The sequence below is a fragment of the Saccopteryx bilineata genome, chromosome 3, assembly GCF_036850765.1.
Source record: "Saccopteryx bilineata isolate mSacBil1 chromosome 3, mSacBil1_pri_phased_curated, whole genome shotgun sequence".
In the NCBI taxonomy this organism is placed as follows: Eukaryota; Metazoa; Chordata; class Mammalia; order Chiroptera; family Emballonuridae; genus Saccopteryx; species Saccopteryx bilineata.
The window spans coordinates 181076927-181103007 of NC_089492.1; the positions used below are offsets into that span (position 1 = coordinate 181076927).

The 26081-nt window shown below is 40.4% G+C and overlaps 1 protein-coding gene and 1 pseudogene across 3 annotated transcripts in view; one reads left to right on the top strand and one right to left on the bottom strand.

The window, feature by feature from the left end:
- The window catches only part of JARID2 (jumonji and AT-rich interaction domain containing 2), a 321993-nt gene that overhangs the window by 170565 nt on the left and 125347 nt on the right, over positions 1–26081 (bottom strand). The gene's annotated exons all lie outside the window — the stretch shown is intronic.
- Positions 10437–11036, top strand: LOC136328940 (polyamine-modulated factor 1 pseudogene; annotated as a pseudogene).

Sequence of the window (26081 nt, forward strand, 5' to 3'; positions counted from 1 at the left end):
GCTCCCCGCCTCCTCCTTTAGGTTCCCAATGTTTCCTGGTTATAAAGGCAGCTCACAGAAAGACCTCCTCCACACCAGAGAACACAGATGTACCAAACGGTTTTATCCTTAAAGTTAATAAAGAAATGCTTATTTATAAGAAAGAAATGGGGGTTGGAGGGGGGGGGTATTTCTATACAAAACAAAACATTTTTAATAGCCAATTGCGGTGTGACAAACTTTTCAGAGCCTTTTACAAAAGCCTTGATCTCAAAGAAAACACTATGCAATTTTAACATACGTGCCCACACAATGAAACACACACAGCAGGCACTCCCCAAGAGCCAGATAAAATGCTCTCTAGTAATTACCATAAATAGAGAAGGAGATGGGTTTCCTGATTCAGAGTACAGAGCAGGAGAAAAACCACCAGCAACAGAAACATCATAAACAGAATCACACAGCCAACAAAGCACCGAGAGGAGAGTGGGACTCCTGCTCCATGAGACGGAAAGACGCACTCCCAAAGACTCTTACAGAGATGGGGCCACCGCAAGCCTGGAGGGTAGAGTGCACTGGCCAACTCCTTAGATACAGAAACAGAACCTGACCAGAGAACAGCTTCTGCAGTGCAGACATTAAAGGTTACTGAAAAATCCAACAAACTAGAGCTTACTATTTGAGACAATTCATTTCTCATTGCTCTGACCATATATTATTTCCTCTAATTTTGGTCAAAATTTCCCAATCAATTCCAATTTCTTAGAATTTTTAAAAATCAATATACAATTACTTCAAGTCTCCCTTAAAAAGCACTTGAGAGCCTCCAACAACCTCTCAAATAAACACAATAAGCAGTTGTCCATCAACTCAACCACATTGCCCCATTGATTATGATGTTATCAGTTTCAAATTATGATTCAAGCTCACTAACATGTATTGTTTAAACCACATCCATAATGAATCTGTGATTAAAGGAAAGAAGCATAGAAAACATTAAATAATGAATGAACAGCATAAAAATATGCCTGCACATTTGCCTCATAATCCTCACCAGTCTGTAAACTACACTCATCTGACCAAGACTTATTCTACTATAAAAAAGTGATATAGCGATTACTGCAAAACCCAGCATTATCAGGCCTCCATATCTGTCAGTTCCGCACCCTTAATTCAAACAATCTCAACAGAAAATACTCAAAAAAAAGAATGCTGCATTTCTTTTGATGTATATGTACTGTGAGGTTAGGCTCAAGATGGCTATGTCTGTGCTGAACATGTAAAAACATTTTATTTTCTCATTATTCCCTAAACAATACAGCATAAAAGCTATCCACATAGCACTGACGTTGCATTAGATATTAAGAGTAATCTAGAGATGATTTAAAGTATACAGGAGAATGTGTGTACATTATATGCAAACACTACACAATTTACATCAAGGACTTGAGCGCTGCCCATTTTGGTATTGGGGAGAAGGGTGTCATCCTGGAATAAATACCCCGAAGATACCAATGTACCTATGGTTGCACTTATTGAGCTCATTATATTATGGAAAGGCTTCTAAGAGATTTAAACACAACAATTCATTGATGATGAAAACAACGGCTTGCCCAAGGCATGGAGGTGAGAGGAGGTGGCGGGTGTCCGGCTCCAGCACTCACTGTCTTAAGACATTCAAAGGCCTCTCTTCAGTGATGACCTTTCACTCTGCACTGAGCAAAAAGGCTTGGAACAAACAGCCATTTGAAGCCTGCCTTCCTTTCCTTTCTTAACCTTTAGAAAGAAAACTATGAAAACCATATACTTTTAAATAATCTAGTGAATTTTTGATTGTGTGAATTTTACCTCAACAACAAAGTAACTTATAATATGGTGGCCAATTTGCTGAACTCAAAAAAATTCTACTTAAAGTTACTTTGAGACACTGAGCAAAAAAATAAAGAAGTGATTCAAAAGTTCAAGAAATAATATATACTACAGGGAACACGCTTTGAGATTTAGAAGAGAAAGAAAAGGCTGTAAATCATCCAATGGCATGAAAAACAAGACCATAATCACTTGTTACTAAATAAAAATTTAACAACTTCTGAATACAAAATACATCATGAATATTGTGGCCTAACTGAACCAAAGTATGAGCTTGCTTATTTTGATTTTATCATGTAATTTCTAACAATGTATAATCATTAAAATTAAAAAGCAATGATATGTAGGAGACAACTCCTTTCACAATTTGTACCACTACTTTTTGAGAACCATCAATTTCCTATTCACAAAGGACAGGATGAGATTATGTGGTTTGTTCTGCTTTATACCCAGAGTTTTGCCTGACCGACAGTAGTGATCAAATATACAGAAAAGGACAAGAGTGAAGATTCCTGTCAATTACTGATAAATGGTCTCAACTATCATTCTTCACTTTCAATCCTCCTTTCTTTGCATCCTTACTAGGATCTACGATGGTTGCAACCCATACACTAAATAATTTGCATTTGTTTCCTCCCTGTCATTCTCTTCTTCAGGAAATTCCTCTATCTCAGCTCATTTCTCAATTAAATGTCACCTTATCAATGAAAAACCTTCTCTGACCATATCTCTGGATCTAAATAACTACTTTAACTTTCTTCACAGCATTTTTCACACATAACACTCACATTTGTTAGAGGATGTATTATATGGTTTCCATACTAAATTAGACTTTAAAAAAATAGCTCAAAGTTAGTAGAAGGAAAGAAAGATTAGAGAAGAAATAAATGAAAATAGACTAAAAAAGTGAAACTAAAAAGGTAAAACTTAGAAGTGGTTCTTTGAAAAAGATAAGCAAAATGAACAAACCTTTAGCTAGACTCAGCAAGAAAAAGAGAGGACTCAAATATAATCAGAAATAAAGATGTCACAACTGATACCACCAAAGAAATAGAAAATCACATAAGAACACTATGAACAATTATCCAACAATAAATTGGACAACCTAAAATAGATAAATTAATAGAAGCACAGAAGCTACCCAGAATGAATCATGATAAAATAGAAAATCTAAACCAACTAATTACTAGAAGGAGATTCATTCAGTAATCAAAAACCTCCCAATAAACAAAAGTCTAGCACAACCAGATGGCTTTACTGGTGAATTTAACCAAATATTTAAATTATTCCAAAAAAATAAAGAGGGAGGAACTCTCCCAAACTCATTTTACAAAGCCAGCAATACCTAATATCAAAACCACACAAGGATACCACAAGAAAATTACAAATCAGCATCCCTGATGAACATAAATGCACAGACCAAATTCAACAACACGTTAAAAGAATGTTATACCATAATCAAATGCTATTTATTTCAAGGTTGAAAAGAGTGGTTCAACATCCACAAATCAGTCAATGTGATATAACATATTAACAAAATAAAGAATAAAATCTTATGACAATCACAAAGAAGCAGAAAAAGCACTTGACAAAATTCAACATTCACTTAAAATGTAAGTTCTCAACAAAGCATGTATAGAGGAAATGGACTTCAACATAATAAAGACCGTGTATGACAAACCCACAGCTTATACCATACTAAATGGTGAAAAGCTAGAAGCTTTACCTCTAAGATCAAAGGCATGGATGCCTATTCACTTTTATTCAACATAGTATTGAAAGTACTAGCCAGAGCAATTAGGCAAGAAAAAGAAATAAAAAGCATCCAAATTAAAAAGAAAAGAAAAACTGTGACTATATGCAGGTGACACAGTAGTATATGTATACAATACCTTAAAGACTACATCAAAAACCTATTAAAACTAATACACAAATTCAGTAAAGTTGCAGGATGCAATATCAATACAGAAAAATCTCTTGCAGTGCTAGACATTACTAACAAACTGTCAGAAAGGAAAAAAGAAAATACCATTTACAACCACATCAAAAAAGTATAAAATGTCTAGAAATAAATTTAACCAAGGAAGTGAAAGACCTACACATTGAAAACTAAAAGACATTAAAGAAATTAAAGAAGACTCAAATAAACAAAGATATTTCATGCTCATGATTTGGAAAAATGTTTAAATGTCCATAATGCCCAAAGCAATCTATAAGTTCAATGCTATTCCTATCAAAATTCCAATGACATTTTTCACAGAAATAAACAATCCTGAAACCCATACACAACCACAAAAGACTCTGAATAGCCAAAGCAGTCTGGAGAAAGAGCAAAACTGAAGGCATCACATGCCTTGACTTCAAACAACAATCCAAAGTAAGCTATAGTGATTAGAACAGTATAGTACTGACATAAACACAAGTAAATACATCAAAGAAATAGAAAAAAGAGCCCAGAAAAAACCCACATATAGGTAATCAATTAATTTACAACAAAGAAGCCAAGAATATTTAAGAAAGAAAGAACAGTGCCTTCAATAAATATGGGAAAACTGAACAGCCACATACAAAAGAATGAAACTAAAACACTATCTTACACCTTAGACAAACAGCAGCTCAAAATGAATTACGAAAACAAAAGCTACTGGTAAGCTCCCCGACATAGATAGGTCTTGGTGACAATTATTTGAATCACCAAAAGCAAAAATTAAAAGTGGGAGTACATCAAACTAAAATGCTTCTGGAAATCAACAAAATGAAAAGTCAACCTACTGAATGAGAGAACATATTTGCAAATCATATATCTATTAAGGGGCATATATCTAAAATATAAAAAGAACTCATACAATTCAAAAGCAAAAAAAAAAAAATCCAACTTAAAAAGTAAACAGAATAGCTGAGTAGATATTTTTCCAAAGACATACAGATGACTAACAAGCACATGAAAACATGCTTAATGCTCAACATCATTTATCATCAGAAAATGTAAATCCAAACAAACCACAAGGAAATATTACTTCATACCTGTTAGAATGGTTTTTATTACAAAAATCAGAAATAACAAGTGTTGGCAAAGATACAGAGAAAAGGGAACACTTGTGCACTATTGATATGAATGTAAATTGATGCAGACACTATGGAAAACATTATGAAGATTTTCTCAAAATATTAAAAATAGAACTACCGTCTGTCCCACTTGTATTTCTCTTAAGAAAATGGAAACACTAGCTTGACCAATGGTGGCACAATGTATAGAGCGTTAACGTGGTACGCTGAGGTCCTAGGTTCAAAACCACAAGGTCACCGGTTTGAGTGCAGTGCAGGTTCACCAGTTTGAGCACAAGGTCGCTGGCTTGAGCAAGTAGTCACTGGCTCAGCTGGACCCCCCCAGTCAAGGCATGTATGAGAAGCAATCAATAAACTACTAAAAATTACCACAACTAGGAGTTGATGCTCCTCATCACTCTCCCTTCCCATCTGTATGTCTCTCTCTCTCTCTCAAAAATAAAAATAAAAAAATTTTTAAAAAGAAAAACAATGAAAACACTAACTTGAGAAGATACCTGCATCCTCATATTCACTACAGCATTATTTAAAATAGCCAAGATATGGAAACAACCTAGTATCCATCTATAGATGAATGGACAAAAAAATCGTCATCGTCGTCATCGTCGTCGTCGTCGTCGTCGTCGTAGTAGTAGTAGTGTGTGTGTGTGTACACACAAAAATAAACAAATGCACACATACACATACAGTATTACTCATCCATAAAAAAGAATGAAATCTTCCGCTGCTCTAAAAAAAAATTAAATCTTGCCATTTGTGACAACATGGCTGGATCTCAAGGACATCTTTTCTAAGGGAAATTAGTCAGACAGAACATGACAAATATTATACGATCTCTCACAAGCAGAACCTTAAAAAATAATAATAATGGCCTGACCAGGCAGTGGTGCAGTGGATAGAGCATTGGACTGGGATGCAAAGGACCTAGGTTTGAAATCCCGAGGTCGCTGCCTTGAGCATTGGGTTGATGGCTTGAAGCCCAAGGTCGCTGGCTTGAGCAAGGGGTCACTCACTCTGCTGTAGCCCCCACCACCACCAGTCAAGGCACATGTGAGAAAGCAATCAGTGAACAACTATGAAGCCACAATGAAGAATTGATGCTCTCATCTCTCTCCTTCCTGTCTGTCCCTCCTCTCTATCACACACACACAAAAGAAGTTATATGTAGGGAGTGAACTGCATTTTTGTTTTGTTTTCAGTTTAAATTAATCGAACAATTGGTGACAAAAAAAAAATGTTAACTTTTTTCACAGCATTTGTCACCCATAAAATTCCCATTTACTAGAGTATGTATCATATGGTTTCCTTACTTTATTACTGGCTGAATTCCACAAATAATGTGGAAAAAACTGTATATGTAACATTCAATATATTCCACACTTGGTTTTCTAGGGTGATACAGTTTGTTTTTCATCATAAAAAATAATAAGGGTCAAAGAAAAAGTTAACTCAGATGGCTAACAAATTCAAACTCAATTCTTAATCCCCCTATAAAATTCTATTAATTAAAATCATGAAGTCTGGAGCTAATACTACCTGTGTGATCTTAAGGAATTTACTTTACCTGTACATGCATGTTTCCTTAACTGTAAACAAATGCCCATGGCATATATAACACCGTGTCTGGCACATAAAGTTTTAATGAGTGTCAACAGCAGCAGCAGCATCATATACATGTACACACACACACACCCTCATAATGAGGAACAAGAAACAAAGAAAACATTTAGCCTAGTTTCCTTTTGTGGCTGTTAACAATTACCACACACCAGTGTCTTAAAACGCAAATTTATTTTCTTACAGTTCTGGAGGTCAGAAGTTCAAAATCAGTTTTGCTGGGCTAAAGTGGAGGTTGACAGGAGCTGGTTTTTCCTGGAAATTCTGAGGGGAAAATCCAATTCCTTGCCTTTTTCAGCTTCTGGTGGCTGCTCCTACAGGCACACCTCGTTTTATTGTCTTTCCTTTTATTGTACTTCACAGGTGTTATAAATGGAAGGCAAGACCCTCCACCAACAGAGACTCCAACTCACTTTGTGAAACTCACTTTAATGCAGTGGCCTGAAACCAAATCAGTAATATTTCTGAGATACACCTGCTTCCTTGGCTTGTGGCCCCTTCAACTACCTTTAAAAAGCCACTGTTCCACTCTCTGTGTTCTGTTTCCCCATTTTTTTCTCTCTCTAATCAATCTACTTCTGTTTGATAAGAACACTTGTGAATACACTGGGCATACCTGGATAACCCAGCACCATCTCTCCATTGGAAGATCCTTAGCTTAATCATATGGAAATGCCATCTGAAAATGGACATAAGGATATAGAGGAAATGACAGAATTTTTTCCCATTTGTTGTTTTCTCATTGTGGATATACCCTCAATTCCCTGAGTCTCCCTATAATGAAGTAGGAACACCTGAGCAGGTCAAGAGTGGGTGGAACTCTCAGGCTGATACAAAACTACCATCTCTGAAAGCTTATTATATGCTACCTAGAAACAGAAAAGTAACTGTTTTGATTGAAAAGATGTTTTCTCTGTACTGAAATCATTGATTGAGGTGGATGGCTGAAGGATTTTACTATTGCTCTGACTTTTCAATCAAAAGGAACACGAAACGACTATTAGGAACTGGATCATTTGATGTGGTAAGTTCTTCCCTTTAGGCCTGCAATGTACTACTAGATTGTTTGTTAATTTACCTATATAAAGTGGCAGCATTGTATTTTTTTTAGATTTTTTTAATTAATAATTTTAATGGGGTGACTGATAAATCAGGGTACATATTTTCAGAGAAATCATCTCTAGGTTATTTTGACATTTGATTATGCTGCATTCCCATCACCCAAAGTCCAATTGTCTTCTGTCATCTTCTAATTGGTTTTCTTTGTGCCCCTTTCCTCCCCCAATCCCCTCTCTCTTTCCTCACCGCCCCACCCTGTAATCTCCCACACTCTTGTCCATGTCTCTGAGTCTCATTTTTATGTCCCACCTATATATGGAATCATATAGTTCTTAGTTTTTTCTGAATTACTTCTTTCACTCAGTATAATGTTATCAAGGTCCATCAATGTTGTTATAAATGATCCGATGTCATCATTTCTTATGGCTGAGTAGTATTCCCAAGTATATATGTACCAAAGCTTTTTAATCCACTCGTCCACTGACGGACACTTGGGCTGTTTCCAGATCTTTGCTATTGTGAACAATGCTGCCATAAACATGGGGGTGCATTTCTTCTTTTTAAACAGTGCTATGGTGTTCTTGGGGTATATTCCTAAAAGTGGGATAGCTGGGTCAAAAGGCAGTTCGATTTTTAATTTCTTGAGGAATCTCCATACTGTTTTCCACAGAGGCTGCACCAGTCTGCATTCCCACCAGCAGTGCAGGAGGGTTCCCTTTTCTCCACATCCTCGCCAGCATTTATTCTGTGTTGTTTTAATGATGAGCACCATTCTGACTGGTGTGAGGTGATATCTCATTGTGGTTTTAATTTGCATTTCTCTAATGATTAGTGATGTTGAGCATTTTTTCATATGCCTATTGGCCATCTGTATGTCCTCTTTGGAGAAGTGTCTATTCATCTCTTTCGTCCCTTTTTTGATTGGATTGTCTTCCTGGTATTGAGTTTTACAAGGTCTTTATAAATTTTGGTTATTAAGCCCTTATCAGATGTATTGTCAAATATGTTCTCCCATTGTGTAGTTTGTCTTATTCTGTTCTTATTGTCTTTAGCTGTGCAAAAACTTTTTAGTTTGATATAGTCCCATTTATTTATCCTGTCTTTTATTTCACTTGCCCGTGGAGATAAATCGGCAAATATATTGCTGCAAGAGATGTCAGAGAGCTTACTGCCTATGTTTTCTTCTAAGATGCTTATAGCAGTGTATTTGAGGGAAGGCTTTTGTATTTTTTTATTTTATTATTCAAAAACAGTCCTTCCTGGATAATAATTTTTATCTTTTGCCAAATAAAAACAGAATTTTTTCAGTCTTCAAACTGCTCTTTTCTAAAGTAGCACTAAAGGAGAAATTTAAATGAGGAAAATATGAACCTTCAATATTTAAATTGAAATATTTAGATTTTATTAGAAGTGTAGAAATTGGCCCTGGCTGGTGGCTCAATGGATAGAGCATCAGCCTGGCATATGGATGTCCCGGGTTAAATTCCCAGTCAGGGCTCACAGAAGGCCATCTGGCTTCCCTCCTTCTTTCCCTTCTGCAGCCAGTAGCTTGATTGGTTCAAGTGCAGCTCCAGGCACTGAGGATAGCTCCACTGTAGCCTATCAGCCCAGGTGCTAAAAATCCCCCAATATTGGGGCTTCAGCCCCAGAGAGGATTGCTGGGTGGATGCTGGGTGGGATGCATGTGGGAGTCTGTGTTTCTACCCCCCTTCCTCTCATCTAATTTCAATAAAGTTGGCTTTTACAAATGACCTCTGCTGTGCTGCACTATATTCATTTGCAAAACTTACTTTTCATATCCAATGACTATTTACAGTGAATTTTGACTTACAATCATGTCTGAAAGTGAGAAAAATTAGGAGTTACATGCTACCTTTGAACTGCTATGCAAGCTGGAAGCATGCCATCCATTGTCTGTTCCCTACCTTATAGGTCTGCCAAGTAAACTACTTTAACAAAGATTCAGACAACTTCATGTTAATGAGGGAAAGGGAAGGGAACCCAAAGGTGACTCAGTTTCCTCTGGATCCCAGACATGGCTCTCCCCCACCATTCACTGATCATGAATAGGCAGAAAGCCAGGTGTGTGCCTCCTCAGAGCTGCTTCTTTAAGAGTCTGTATCTGAGCAGAAAAACAATTTTTTAACTGCAATGACAGTGCATGTGTCACTAGGAAGAAGAGACAGAGGACAAAGCAACATGAATGTTGGGGAAAGGATTAAGAGAAGACTCTAAAGAGAGTTTCTGGTTAACAACCCAGAGAGCTGTACTAGTTTAAACATACAGCCTCACGGTAATCTCAGCTAAGCATGATTACTCAAGATCTACTGCAGCCTTTAATGTTTTCTGTTATAAAAAATTACACATCAGCCCTGGCCAGTTGGCTCAGTGGTAGAGCGTTGGCCCGGTGTGTGGAAGTCCTGGGTTCAATTCCTGGCCAGGGCATACAGGAGAAGCACCCATCTGCTTCTCCACCCTTCCCCTTCCCCTTCCTCTCCCTCCCCACCTCTCTCTCTTCCCCTAACTGCAGACAAGGCTCCATTGGAGCAAAGTTGGCCCAGGAGCTGAGGGTGGCTCCATGGCCTCTGCCTCAGGCGCTAGAATGGCTCTGGTTGCAACAGGGCAACACCCCAGATGGGCAGAGCATCGCCCCCTAGTGGGCATGCCAGGTGGATCCCAGTCAGGCACATGTGGGAGTCTGTCTCTGCCTCCCTTCCTCTCACTAGAAAATTAAAAAAAAAATAAAAAATTAAAGGAAAACCAATACATATAGACTTTAAAAACCTCATGGCCTCAGATTCAGCTCAGAAATTTTCCTCTTAGAGATTTGGTGGTTCAACTTCAATATGGCCAAAGCAAGCAACGCCACTGTAGGTAGCAGCTGAGAGGTCATTCCCCAGATCTGTGTCCCACTACACCACCATTTTGAGGATGAAGCTCCTCGACACCACAGTGGATACTTTTCTCCAGAAGCTGGTCGTCACCAGGAGCTACCCTAGATTCACTGACTGTTACAAGTGCTTCTACCAGCTGCAACCTGAGGTGACACAGCAAATCTATGACAAGTTTATAACTCAGTTGCAGACATCTATCTGGGAGGAAATCTCTGAAATAAGAAGAGGGGAACCTGTAAGCTGTCTTGAATGCCTTGGATACAACTGTGGAAGAAGGCAAAGACCGAAAGGAGCCAGCCTGGTGCCGTAGCGGGACCCCTGAGAAAACCCTGCATAGCACCTTGGTGCCCCAACCTTCTGCAGCAGCGGGACATCCTGCAGCATCGTGTGCAGAAGCAGGAGGCTGAGAACAGGCAGCTGGCGGGTGCTGTCCTGGCTGGGCGCAGGCACGTGGAGGAGCTGCAGCTGTGGGGCCAGGCCCAGGGGCAAGCCTGGCAGGCTCTACATAGAGGACAGAAGGAGCTGGTGGCCATGCTGAGGGAGCCTGAGTAAAGAGGAGATGGCCAGGTCCAGGGGCAGAATGTGGTCAAGGTGAAGGGCAAGCTGCCTCTGAAAACAACTGACACGTTGCCCAGTCCCTAAGCAGTGATGAAATTTGATGGGGGACAGGGCCTGAGCAGTCCCCACTGCCATTGTGCCTTGGGCTCCCTTGAGGTCTCTCTCTCTCTCTCTCTCTCCCTTCAGATTCCTCCCTGTTCTCTTCTAACTTGAGGATTCTTGGCCAGGTCCCACGTGCAAATCAGGTACCATTCCTTCTGTCCTCTAGGTTCTGACCAATACCTCCACCCCACCCCACCCCCCTGCCGTTCCTGAGCTCTCCCTAGGACCTGGCTTGGGGAATTTGCTTTCAGTCTCCAGTGACTGCCCCCTTGCCAGCCAGCTGAGAGCCCTGCCATGTTCTCTCCCACGTCCATAAATAAACTTTCTCCACTTAAAAAAAAATTTTTTTTCCTCTTAAAAAAGGACATATACAGGAGTATCAGCTCCTTTCTACCAACTCTCCAGTCAAGCCTGAATTAGTTTGTAGAGAGAATCTCCCAGTATGTGATCAGCAGAAGGAAGTAAGCATTGGGGAAAGCTTGGAAGAGTCACCAGGGAAAGTGACTCAGGTTCTCTCTCTCCCTGCCAAATGAGGCATCTACTGATGCCAAAACATCCCATTTATAAGGCTGCACACAAGTGTGTGTACAGAGGGACCACATAGCAACTTTCAAAAGCCTAGAATAACTTCCAACATTACCCACAAAGTGGATGCTTTTAAAAAAAAAAAAAAAACCAGCAAATGTAAAAGTCATGGTGACTAGCGTTAACCCTACCCCTGAGAAAATAGCTCCTTCTCCAAGGTTACAGTACATCAGGTTTGTGTGACACAAACCCATAAGTACCTCCCCTCTGCTGCCTGAACACTACACACTTGAACCAAAATTTACATATGAGGACAACTGAGACTTAGAAAGCCTAACAATTCGAAGACTTGTCTGGGACTCTAGCGAGAAGGGAGGAATGAGATCCAGACCTCCAATGTCTTTCCATGACATTATATTGCCCCATGCTAGAAGAAAGGGTTTCTGTTTCCCTAGTGAACAGAACAATCCCAACCTAGTAGCTATCCCATGGGCACAAAACTGGAATTTTGCCCAAACTCTATCAGTTGTTCCCCTAATTAACTCATATTTGCCATTCAAGTATCGACTGAAAATGTCTCTCTTCGCCTCCGAAAAGTTCTCCCAAACAGTCAGAGTATTCATACATTGTTCTCCTATTAGAAAAATATACTTACTCAAGGACTATAACCAATGACTGGCTCCCCCACTAGACGGGAAGTGTCCTTAGATGAGCTCAATTTCTGTCCTCACTGCAGGGCCCAGCAAATACTCACAAATGTGAATGTTTAGCAATACCCTCTTCTTCACAAAAAAGTACCTTCAAGTAATGATGTTGACAACAAGAATGAAATTTACCATTATATTATATACTACTAAAATATGACTGTCAATTAAATAGGACACAATCGCTTAACCATGCTACAAAATACCAGCATTTTGCTTTGAATTTTCACTAAATGCAGTTTCTTAACATTTAGGTGCCCTGAAATAGGCAGTCCTAATTAACCTCACTAACTTTATCTATTTAGGGGCCTTTTTTCTTTTCTTTAGGTCCCATAAAACACTTGGTAGTTGAATTGCATGAAAAAATGAAATTTTGGCCACGAGAAATACCTCTTTAAAATCCTGTTTAAATAGGAGTTAACTGTAATATAAGAATACCTAACAATGCCTGTGACTTGAGCTGAAGTAATGGCAATATGAACACTGTGACAAGATTGGCTCTTGCTCAGGCTAGGGAAAATATATCACAGATGCCACCTAGTTACTTCTTATTTTAGGTATTTTAAAACTTGAAAATTTACCAAGTACCATTGATCAGTAACACTAAAGTTCTGCCACTGGCTACATGGTCTCCACATTATCAAGGAATATTTGTCAGGTGTCCACTTACATGTTTTAATGAACATTGTCCAGACAGAAATATCGAGGACCTGAGTGCGCTACTAGGGAAGACCTGCAGCCTGCCTTCATCATTAGACAGCAAAACACAACATGGTCCCTTCAGATGCCTACTCAGTAACAACACAAACAGCAGAACAATTATAAATACAGGGTCCTCAGGTTGCAGTTCCGTCCCTAAGACAGTGACACCCCTAGCCTAACACAAACAGAACACTTGCACTTTTGACAGTCCAAAATGCCGTAGGTGAGCGCACTGGGGGAGGCCAGCTCCCTCACTCAGATATCGCATTGCCGCGTCTTCTTCCACCCGGCACAACCAAACTAGTTCATTCACATAGTTTGTAAGTACGAGGCCAATGGCATAAGCGGAAACTCACAGGTCTCAATTTTCTTAATTTTTTATTGGAGTGAGCATCCTAAACTCGAAACATCGTATGTTAAGACTGTAGTAATTTTAAGGCCCTTTGTAATGGCCTTGGCAGTCTGTTCTATAATTTTACAAATCTGTGCCTCTATTCATGCCTACAGTTTGCTCCATCACCCCCAAATTCTAGCCCTGAGTTAGAGTAAGTGTGTATCCACAGACTTGCACAAATTAATTAGGGGATATTTTATTACTTCATATGAAGCTTCCCGATTTTTTTGAGCAGTATAATCTGGTCAATTTACGATACCTAATCTTTAGCTCTCAGACACGATGGACCCCATTACCACCTATAAACCATTCTCTGTAAAACTTTCATCATCTAATGGATGGTGTAATGCCGGTGGCCAACCCAGGCAGGTCCACATTGGATCTGGGCAAACGGTAGAGAAAATGCGGAGCTGAGCTGGAAAGTGTTGGTCCTTTCCCTTTCATAGAGTCTCCCAAGGGCAGAGGAGGAAGTCTCTTCACAGCAGCAGGCCGAGGAACAGCAAAATGACCCCTCCCAGTGGTGGGCAGGCAATCCGCAATCCACTCTGAGGGCAAACATCTGTAGCCTTACATAGGCTATACACACGTGGTGCTGCCAAAGGCTCACGCACGAATCAGGCAGAGGTACAAGTGAGCAAGCTGCTTTCCCAACAGATGGTATAAAATTAACAATGACCAGATATGATGTTTGTGATAAAAGGTCAGGAATCAAGGCGTGAGGAGAAGTTTCCATCATTGGTGCTTGCTGTGACTCCAGAACACAACAGGCAAGGATTTTAGCTAGAATAGATGATGTGTGTATTATTAAGAAGGCTACTAGAAGAACCACTGGGTTTGATCCACCAGATCTTCAGCTTTCCCTCACTCCACTGCAGCCTACAGTGGAGAGCTGGGGTCCTTAAGTGTTTCTTCTCTAGCTTCACTTCCACTTATGGCTGCCTTCCTTTTTCTCCCGCGTTTCCTCAGGAGCTCCACATGCCCGATGAGCCAAAACCCATAATGATCTCCTGCCAAAACTGCAATTATTATTTTTTTTTTTTGTATTTTTCTGAAGCTGGAAACGGGGAGAGACAGACAGACTCCCGCATGCGCCCGACCGGGATCCACCTGGCACGCCTACCAGGGGCGATGCTCTGCCCACCAGGGGGCGATGCTCTGCCCTTCCGGGGCGTCGCTCTGCTGCGACCAGAGCCACTCTAGCGCCTGGGGCAGAGGCCAAGGAGCCATCCCCAGCGCCCGGGCCATCTTTGCTCCAATGGAGCCTCGGCTGCTGCGGGAGGGGAAGAGAGAGACAGAGAGGAAGGAGGGGGGAGGGGTGGAGAAGCAAATGGGCGCTTCTCCTACGTGCCCTGGCCGGGAATTGAACCTGGGTCCCCCGCACACCAGGCCGAAGCTCTACCGCTGAGCCAACCGGCCAGGGCAAAACTGCAATTATTGATATCAAGCTGCCAAGGCCAAAACCCAATCCCACTTCTAAAACAGTGCTCTTTAATTTGCACTCCACCCCCAGACTGAACAACACTGCAAATAGAACAAACTATAGAAATGACCCCTGAAAGTATAGTCTTAACACTGCAAATAGAAATGGGAATTTTCCAACCTGGAAATAGTTCTGACTGAACACTTCTCTGACTCATTCTCTTTGGATAACCCAATTAGGCCCACTTCCCTCACATGCGCCTAACTAGGGCACATAATGTGGTTGTGACGGTAGATGGACATACTAAAAAGTTACCAGCCCACAGAATTCCATTCTCAGATGGAACATGTTTACTTTTTTCCCTCCAGTATCTTCCTCACCAAAAGGAAGCCACCATCTTGAATTAGAGCAGCAGTTCTCAACCTGTGGGTTGAGACCCCGGCGGGGGTCTAATGACCAAAACACAGGGGTCGCCTAAAGCCATTGGAAAATACATATTTATTATACAATACATCTTTAAATAAAATATGTATTTCCGATGGCTTTAGGTGACCCCTGTGTTTTGGTTGTTCGATCCCCACCAGGGTCGCAACCCACAGGTTGAGAACCGCTGGATTAGAGAATAAAAGCTAAAATGTCAATTTAGGTCCTTCAGCACTAACCAGCACCAATCTATATATATCACCCATATTATGTGCTGAGACATCATGGTTGGGAATCTTTTTTCCTTTTTTTAAGGAAAACTGATAAACGGAGCAACATAAACTGCAAGGTCAAAGGAGAAATCATATAACAATGTGATCTAAAGAATCTCACTGAAAATGTTTCCATCCCTAACACACACACTACTAAATTGAAAAAACAAACAACTTTCAACTGTGTTCCTGGAGTTCCTTTCATGGCCTTAACTAAGGAGTCTTAAACTTCAACTTTCACCCTTTGTGCCTGAGTTGGTATACTATGCCCTGCCTCTTCCACTGATATAGTAAATAATTTTCTATCCAACTGATTGGCTTAACCCTCCTACACACCCCCACAAACCACCCACAGACGGAGGCAATAGCTAGTAAATACTGTATGTGCTAGTGCGCACTTCCCACCCTGAGCCCCATGCAGCTGCTTCTCATCTAGCTGTTCACTATTCCCTTCTGCAAAGCCTGACTGTGGGTTTTTTACCCTCTAATGCAGGGGTCCCCAAACTACAGCCCGCAGGTCGCATGCGGCCCCCTGAGGCCATTTATCCGGCCCCTGCCGCACTTCCGGAAGGGGCACCTCTTTCATTGGTGGTCAGTGAGAGAGCGAAGCAAAGCGTGGCGTTGCTCTCGTACAATACTACTTCTGGTGACGCGGGACACATGTGCCACAGCTCCAGAAGCACGTCATATCACTTGTTACCGCTAGCAGTGACAAATATGGAACCGGACATTGACCATCTCATTAGCCAAAAGCAGGCCCTTAGTTCCCATTGAAATACTGGTCAGTTTGTTGATCTAAATTTACTTGTTCTTTATTTTAAATATTGTATTTGTTCCCATTTTGTTTACTTTAAAATAAGATATGTGCAGTGTGCATAGGGATTTGTTCCTAGTGTTTTTTATAGTCCAGCCCTCCAACGGTCTGAGGGACAGTGAACTGGCCCCCTGTATAAAAAGTTTGAGGACCCCTGCTCTAATGGTTTCAATGAAGAATAAAGGGTAACTTCAAGTTTGACATTTTTATACTTCAGAATAAAGCAAGAGCAATTCTCCCTGCCCTTTCAAGCATAACTAAAAAAGAAAAGAAAATCCCACTTAGCATCTAGAACAAAATATTAAATCAAATTAAAACTTTAAACCATTTCTGTGAGCTTATGAAATGTTTGAATCAGTCAGTGGAAGTTTCCAAATAACATTTTAGAAAATGCTGACTAGCCCTTCCCACCCAATATGCTGCTACAATGTAATGAAAATTCAGAGAGAAAACAGCATACTTAAGAGAAATAATCAAATGTCTTTATCCTGTTAAATGGATGTCAAGCCACCACAAACATACACACAAAGGGTAAATTTTTTAAGACCCCGAAAATCATATTTTTTAACAAATCATTGGTGTTACTGGTGAAGTGTCTCATTCTTGTCTGACCAGTGGTGACACAGTGGACAGAGCATTGACCTGGGACACTGAGACACCATGTTTGAAACCCTGAGGTCGCCAGCTTGAGCGTGGGCTTTATCTGGCTTGAGCACAGGCTCACCAGCTTCATTCAGAGTGGAGTCAAAGGCTTCAGTGTGGGATCACCGACTTGATCCCAAGGCTTAAATATTGCAATAAGAGGTCACTGACTTGCCTGAAGCTCCCAGTCAAGGCACATATGAACTAAAAGTGCCACAACTATGAGTTGATGCTTCTCATCTCTCTGCCTCTCTCTCCTCCCTCTCTCTTAGAAAAAAGGGGGGGGGGGGGGCTCATTTTCATTTACATCCTCAAAAATAAAATATTACCCGATGTACCCAGGAATCTAAAATATAATGTGAATGGAAACATTTCTCACAAACGTTTACCAACCAGTGAGTAATCAGGGAAAGCAAAATGGATTCTGAAGGTTTAAAAGTTTAAAATTCTATGTAGACGAAAAAGGGACCACATGCTATGTCTGACAAGCTCATGCCAGGCCTCCACGATGCCTTGCAGACCTACAGAAACCACACAGAATGGTCTGAAATTTAAACTTTCTAAATAAAATCAGTTCATGGTGGGTAGTCCTGTCCTATGGCGGTATTTAGTCTAACAAAGGTCAATGCTTAACTTAATTGAACCTTTCTATTGTCTTTTCTTTTTGTCTTTTTGCATCTACATTAACATCCTGGATAACATGCCTTTGAAATATAAATCATCTTCTTATCCAGTCCCCTCAGGGCAGCCAACCCACCAGGGGAGAAACCAACCAAACCCCTCATTGTTACAATTATTATCTTAACCATATTCTGTCTGCCTAAGTAAAAGAAGTTTTGCGTATATACATTTTTACTTTTGGTCCAGTCCCAAAGATGTCCCCGCTTTGCTTTCTCCTGCCTCCCTAATCTATCACCAATGGGTTTCCTGTAACCCCCTTACGTTTTATCCTTTGATTCTGGTGTATAAAATTATCAAGTAAGTGGTAAAACTGCCATTTTCCAGAGCATTTTCTCAATCCATTGAGACTTTGCTTCCAGGCAGTTGTCATCAGTTTGGCTCAAATAAACTCATTAAAATTCTTACAGGTTTAGACATTTATTACGCTGACACTTAAAAGAATGCTTGCTTTCTTAAAATAAAATAACCAATTCTCTCATCAGCCAGCATGCACGCTCTTCTCCCTTTCTTTCTACAGACCCCCAAACACATTCTCATTAAATCTTGCATTATATCAACATATTCCCTTTCTTTCTACCATAAAATAACTTAGGACAGCACATTTCCCCTAGGCTCTCCTTGCCCCCATATCATCATTCTCCACATAATTCATAGACAAATTCTCAAATATAGTAGCAAATCTTTAAATATAGTAGCTACTCAATGCTTAAGTGCATAATGTGTTCTTGTGCACTCGGATTACTTACTCGCCTAATTATCTCCGGTGAGGAAAGTCAAATATTGCTTAAGAAAATCATTCTACTTGGATCTTTTTCTGATGTAAAATAGTTCAATTACATAACTTTGACCACTATATTTAAAATCTACTTGGAATTACAAACATCCAAATGCTTAGTCCACTGGGGCATATTCAGGACAAATGAAATCAAGCAATGCTTGTGGAGGTAGCCAGGAAGGTTTCTTTATTGGGGAGAGGGAGGGGGTGTCTAAGAGTTACAACAGAAACAGGACCAGCTTGGAACAGGTCTGCCTCTAGCAGACCTATAGATCAGTGGTTCTCAACCTTTCTAATGCCGTGACCCCGCAATACAGTTCCTCATGTTGCGGTGACCCCAAAGCAAAAAATAATTTTGGTGGCTACTTCATAATTGTAATTTTGCTACAGTTATGATTCAGAATGTAAATACCTGATATGCATTATGTATTTTCCGATGGCTTTAGGCGACCACGCCGGGGTCGCAATCCACAGGTTGAGAACCACTGCTATAGAGAGTAGATTCTTGAACAGAAGTCCAGGTGATTTTTTTTTAATTCATTTTTTTTAGAGAGGAGGGGGGAGATAGATAGATAGAGAGAGAGAGATTGAGAGAGAGAGAGAGAGAGAGAAGGGGGAGGAGCAGGAAGCATCAACTCCCATATGTGCCTTGACCAGGCAAGCCCAGGGTTTTGAACCGGCAACCTCAGTGTTTCTAGGTTGACGCTTTATCCACTGCGCCACCACAGGTCAGGCGAAGTCCAGGTGATTTTGAGGGTACATTTATTAAAGCTGGGAACAGTGAAACAAGGAAGGGCCTCGAATAGATGAAGCAACGGGAGACAGCCTAGCCTTAGCAGGGCTGCTGTCAGCTCACTAGAGAGTCAGAAAAAGAGGGCCTTGGAGACAGGTTCAGGGGTTAGTACAGGACAAGTTGCCACTTGTTGCCCACTGCTCCTCTGCTTGCAAGTCTCATAGGGACCCTTAGGAGATGCACATCTGTGGGGGAAGGAGAGGGGAAGGGAAAGGCATGGGCATGCTTCTGGGAGATAGAGTGTCCAGGAAGGATTTTTTGGGTGGCTCCACTGTCCTCTCTCCCAGGGAAAGGAAGGGAGATTCTTTTCTTCTATTATGTATACAGGTGCATCACCCAAACGCAGAAAAGCAGGAATGAAGGAAAAGCCACTAAAGCTGACTAATCTGCCCTACAAACCAGAGAACAATCAGTAAGCTAATTGAATCCAGAATCTGGAGAAGCCAAGAAAACTTAAAAGGGGTGCAAACATTTATAACAAGATGAGGAGACTCATGGATTTAATTACTTCCACGACACATGACAATTAAGAATAAATGGTGGAAAACCACAAGACAGCAGACAGGGAGGAAAAAAGCTAAACATTGATTGCCATTAGTGTTAACAACAGGAGTTTCTAACACCTGCTATAAGCTACTGTGGAGTAAAAAATGAATTACTCTCCCAGTGAATAAATGAATGCATTAATGTAAGCCAGGTTCTTTGGAAAGCACATTTAAACTCTTTTAAACCACCAAAGTAACATTCCCCAAATAGATGCTTCAATGTACATTTAGCAGGATGGAAAGTATTTGACCTCTTCAAAGCTTCCAGCCTACATCTGACAACAAAACACAGAATCTAGTGTTACCAGACAGAAAATTCACTTAATAAAATATTTATCATTTCAAATACAAACAGCTGAATCACAACAAAAACAATGAACATTTATTGAATGTGTTCCATGTACCACCACAACGAATTCCCAGAACAACCCTCGGAAGGAAAGACTGACTTTACCCAGACTGCACAGTTACCAAGTGGTTCAACGCCAGGCAGTTCCCTTCCAAAGCAACCTACCAAAGTGGTCTGGAGCTCAGCCTTAGACCATCCACAAGGCTCAATGACACCCAAACAGCAATTAACAACCTGAGAGCTGTATTAAACCGGAACTGTACTCATGGTACTCTAAGAACACATAAGAAAATGAAAATCCTCTTTGGAAAATTTCTATCTAAATGGAATAATGTCAAAATTTATATTTTAAGGGAGAGTACATTTATAAAAGCTATAAAATTTATAAAATGCACAGATAGTCTTGTTTCATTCCCCAAAACACAGAATTAATAAAATGACAGCTATGTGTAACTATAAATTTATTTTCGGTTGAATCATATCCCCTCCTCCAAGAACCACTTTCTTATATGCTAATTTATATCAAAAACTCTTTCTCCATTACACAAGCAAAAGACAAAAATACAATGACTGGAAAAAAATTAATTGGGCAGACTTAGAGTCCAAAGAGACACCAATTTACAATGGTTCCCAAACTTGGCTGCAGCTCAAATCATGATAGCAGGGCTCTACTCATTATTCCAAACCAGAGTAGCCAAGGGTAGATAGAGCTCATGACAGTGAATTTTTGTAGTTCCACAGGGATTTAGACACACATCCCTGGTTAAGAATGTAAGAGGATACATACTGCATTCCTGAATCTACTCCAGCCTCTCTTTAAAAGGCTTTTGAAAAAAACCTGTCTAAACATATAGATGGTAAGCAGCATGTAAGTCTCTGCTCTAAAGCTTAGAAAAACAAGAACCGGTTCTAAAAATTTCAGACAGGTGTAGTAAGAAAGCAGTAAGAATGAACACCATCATCCCCAAGCCTGGAAATCAACTGCAGCAATAAAAGCACAAGTTACCCAGAGTGTCTATACAAAGAAATCACATTGGACCTGGAACACTGAGGTCGCTGGTTCAAAACCCTGGGCTTGCCTGGTCAAGGCACATATGGAAGTTGATGCTTCCTGCTCCCCCCCCTTCGCTGCGCGCGCTCTCTCTCTCTCTCTCTCTCTCTCTCCTTTGACACACACAAATGAATAAATAAAGTCTTTAAAAAAAAGAAATCACATTCAATGAGCAGGTTATGATTTCTACAACAGCAAATTCACTTTTGTAATTAAATTAGGCTTTGGCAAAAAAAAATAATAATAATGTATCCTTTAACAGTTAAAGTTTAACTATGCAAGTGAAAAAGATGATAATCCAAAACAGCAATTAATCCAAGTCTTTAAAAATGTATTGTGATAACAGTAGCATTTTTATAGCTTAAGTTACCAATAAAATTATGTATACATAGATGTACAGAGCAGTACAATAGCTAGAGATTTAAAACAATTGTAGTGGCCCTGGCTGGTTGGCTCAGTGGTGGAGCATCAGCCTGGCATATGGGAGTCCCAGGTTCGATTCCTGGCCAGGACACACAGAAGAAGCACCCATCTGCTTCTCCACCCCTCCCCCTCTCCTTCTTCTCTCTCTCTTCCCCTCCCGCAGCCAAGGCTCCAAAGATGGCCCAGGCGCTGAGGATGGCTCTGTGGCCTCTGCCTGAGGCGCTAGAATGGCTCTGGTTGCAACAGAGAGAAGCCCCAGATGGGCAGAGCATCACCCCCTGGTGGGCATGCCAGGTGGATCCCGGTCGGGTGCATGTGGGAGTCTGTCTGACTACCTCCCCATTTCCAACTTCAGAAAAATATAAAATAAATAAATAAAACAATTGTAGCTAATGAAGAGGTGACTTACAGAAAGCACAATAACAGGACAACACAGACAACTTGGGATTAAAATATTCCTGCAGACACTAAATAAAGTAACATTAAAAAAAAGCTATGCAATAGGATAGAAACCACTACTATAATCCAGTCAACAATGAAAATTCTGTATTCGTAGACAGAAACAGTCATAGATAACTTCTAAAATCAGAGGAGGGCTGGGAATGTTCTAGAATTAGATGATGGTGATTGCACAACCGTTAAGAACTCACTAAAAATCGCTGAAATGTACAATTTATATGTAACGTATATCTTAGTAAAGCTGTTTAAGAAAACAGCAGAGAGCTCATCAGACTTTCATACAAATCTCTTTCAAAAAATTCTGTTTTTCATTATGACAAATACATCAGCCAGAACTATACACTCACTCCTAACCCCAGTATAGCTAGGAAAATCTCTATATGCCAAAGTGTGGTTAATCTTTGTTACAGGGAACATGACAGAATGGAAGACAGGAAATCATATATTCAAGCACGATGCACTGAATAAAAATAACAGAATCAGTGAACATCGCCCTCTCTCATCTACTTTCCAAAATGACTTTAGGTTTGATCACTACTTTACAGTCAACTATGAAAGTAAGTTTCACAGCCACCATGGAAACTATAAAACCACTACTTACTCCCAAGTGTGATATAATATCATGTACTTCCTCTAAAACTTTGCATTTGACTCTATGGTGCATACGCATTAAGTAAGCATTAAGCTAAACTAAAGCTCCAGGACAAGTGCCAAACAGTGAGGTGTCATATAGCTATAAAAACAACCAAATGACTAGTTGTCTCTGTGACCTCCCTGGAGGTCTGAAAGGATGTCTAGCACTAACTCTGATGCCCAGATCAGCAAGGGCAGCAGCATGCAGCTTAACACTCAGAAGCTATTTAAAAGGTCATCCCAGGTAAATCTACAAGCAGCATGTATCAGAACAAGCAGCGATCAAGTAAGTCAAGGAAACCAAAGCTATACTTCAATTATTAATTGCTTTATTTTTTAATCTAACAATCCATCACCAGCTTTTCCTTGTCTAGGTGGCTTACAGTTTTCTGATTACTATGCCAAGATCAATGTGCATTAGTTTAAACAATCTGATCTTAACCAGACCCTGCTTCTGTCAAAGATAACTGAAGAGCAACATTAACTCACAAAACATCTAACTGTTGGAGCACAGTGACAGAGTACCAAGCTGCCCCCCGTCCAGCTCCAAAGACATTGATAGAATCCTACTCCACACAGGCCTCTTTGATGTACAAGAGCCTAATTTTACATCAAGAGATGACCAAATTCTCAACACACATCCAACTCTTTAATGTAACCTCAATCCAGTTTTGAAGAAGTTTAAAAATGATATTCACCATCTTTGAATTCCACCAGCAATAATAATGCTTCCAAAATTATGAGGCTGATTTGGTAGCATTTGAGGAGAACTAAATTACACCCTTCCTTTGAAGTGGAAAAAACCCCAGAGTTCACAAAACCAAAGTTGAAAAGTATTCAGAACAGCACTTTTCAAATCTTATACTAGGACTGCACCAAACAATCCTCACATTAACTTACCTACCTAGAACTCAGTTAAGGCATATTAGAAAGCAGACACAAATAAACTCTGAAATCAAAGCACCTAAATAATGACTAACGAATTTAGTACAAGTACAGCATTCTTAAATAATGGAAAGTAAGGATACAAATTAAATGCTGGGGTGAAGAAAGGTCACAATACAGGTATTGATCCACTTACGACCTATGCAACTTACGACCATTCGACTTGACCACAATCACTAGCCACGACTGCTCCACGTCTGGCAGCACAAGCGTTGGGCTTATGACAGTGTGGACCAGCTTCCAGCAGCACTACCATCTCTGCATGCACCATTTCAACTGTTATCCCAGACTTGGTACAGCAATTTGTGTTTTGTGTCTTGGATATTTTTCACCAAACCCCTCCCAAGATGTCTACCAAGAGGAAATTGTCTTTGTCTTTGACTTAAAGATTTTTATAACATCATTTCACAGTACTGTACATATAGCCCACTCAACTTACGACCAAATCGTGTTACCACAGGTCTGTCAAAAACCCAATCGTGGTCGTATGTCAAGCACTAGCTGTACATAGTACTGTTCATTTTGGAAGTAGGCAATTACTCATTTTTATCCTTAAGGAAATAATTATTAAAATTCACTAAACTTTGGCCCTGGCAGGTTGGCCCAGTGGTATTGCATCAACCCAGCATGTGAAATCCTGGATTTAATTCCTGGTCAGGGCATACAGAAGCAGCAACCATGTGTTTCTCCACTCCTCCTCTCCTCCTCCCCTCCCCTTTCTCTCTCTCTCTCTCTCTCTCTCTCTCTCTCTCCCCCTCCCCCCCTTTCCTGCAGCCATGGTTGATTGATTCAAGCATGCTGGCTTCCAGGCAAGGAGAAAGGCTCCTTAAAAATAGCTCAGTTGTTGGCCTGACCTGTGATGATGCAGTGGATAAAGCGTCGACCTGGAAATGGTGAGGTTGCCAGTTCGAAACCCTGGGCTTGCCTGGTCAAGGCACATATGGGAGTTGATGCTTCCTGCTCCTCCCCCTTCTCTCTCTCTGTCTCCTCTCTCTCTCTCTCTCTCCTTTCTAAAATAAATAAATAAAATAAAAATTAATTAAAAATTTAAAAAAAAATAGCTCAGTTGCAAGCATGGGCCCAGATGGGCAGAGCATCAGCCCCAGACAGGGGTTGCCAGGTGGATACCAGTCAGGGTACATGAAGGAGGAGTCTATCTCCTCTCCTCACTTGTGTTAAAAAAAGAAAAAGAAAAACCACTGCCTGACCTGTAGTAGCACAGTGGATGGAACGTCAACTTGGAGTGCTGACGTCCTTGGTTCGAAGCCCTGGGCTTGCCTGGTCAAGGCTGGTATTGGAGTTGCTTCCTGTTCCTCCCCCTTCCCTTCTCTCCCTCCCCCCCCTCCTCTCTAAAATGAATAAATAAAATCTTTTTTTTAAAAAATCACTGAACTGTGAGGGCGTTCCCTTCATTATCCCCAAACCAGGTGTTAACAAATTCTAGAAAGCAACAGAGCAGTGAGTGAGCTGGATTAGCTGAAGGTCAGGGTATCAGATGATCCTGAGTGTGTGTCTGCTCTGCCCCAGATTCCCACAGCTACACGAAGCCCTGGGGTTCTCCCAAACAGCAAATTAAACAGGCACGATAAGGGGTGTTGGAGGAAACACCCTGCACAATGCCCAGATGGGGTGGCGCCCTTTGCAGTGACTGAATTCAGCTGCACTGTGGAACACTATACAGCCACTTACAAAGAAAGAAACAAAATTATTTGAATACAAGACTGGAAGAGAAGCAGCATGTGCAATATGCTTTGGGGACTGCCTTCTGTTTTGCTTCCTCAGGCCAGTCTACTAGATAAAAATAAAAGAAAAATTGATAAACACAAAATGTTAATAATCATCAGAGTGATAAAATTTCACTATATTTTATTTTTTTATTAGCATCCAGAGTTGCTAAATGCTTGAAGATGAAAACAAATTACACATGTAATATAAAAAGCTACTTTAAATAAATCAAACAAAATATAGGGAATCAAACAAAAAATAGGGCATCAAACTGCACCAAGTTATGTTATTCTTTCTACAGTTCCTAACATAGACAGTCTCAGTAGCATGCCCACCTGATCATATTTAATTACATAATTTCACTTCTTGAGGCATTTATTGAGTTTCTATCAAAGAAAGTACTAGGAGGAGGCTATGATCTGCCAGTGCCTGGGCACTATTCCAAACACAGCCCTTTCATCAGTGTGAGTTCTCATTTCCATTTACTGAAGAAGAATGACTAATCCAGCAATCACCAGCAAAATTAATTGGCGCCCCTTCAATAATTCCTAGAATACAGGACTCCCAATAAATTTTATTTCTGATGACAAAACAGAAGTTCCTGTTAATAATATGTGGTAAGCCTTGTTTACTGAGCACCTATGCTGTGGCAGGCCTACTAT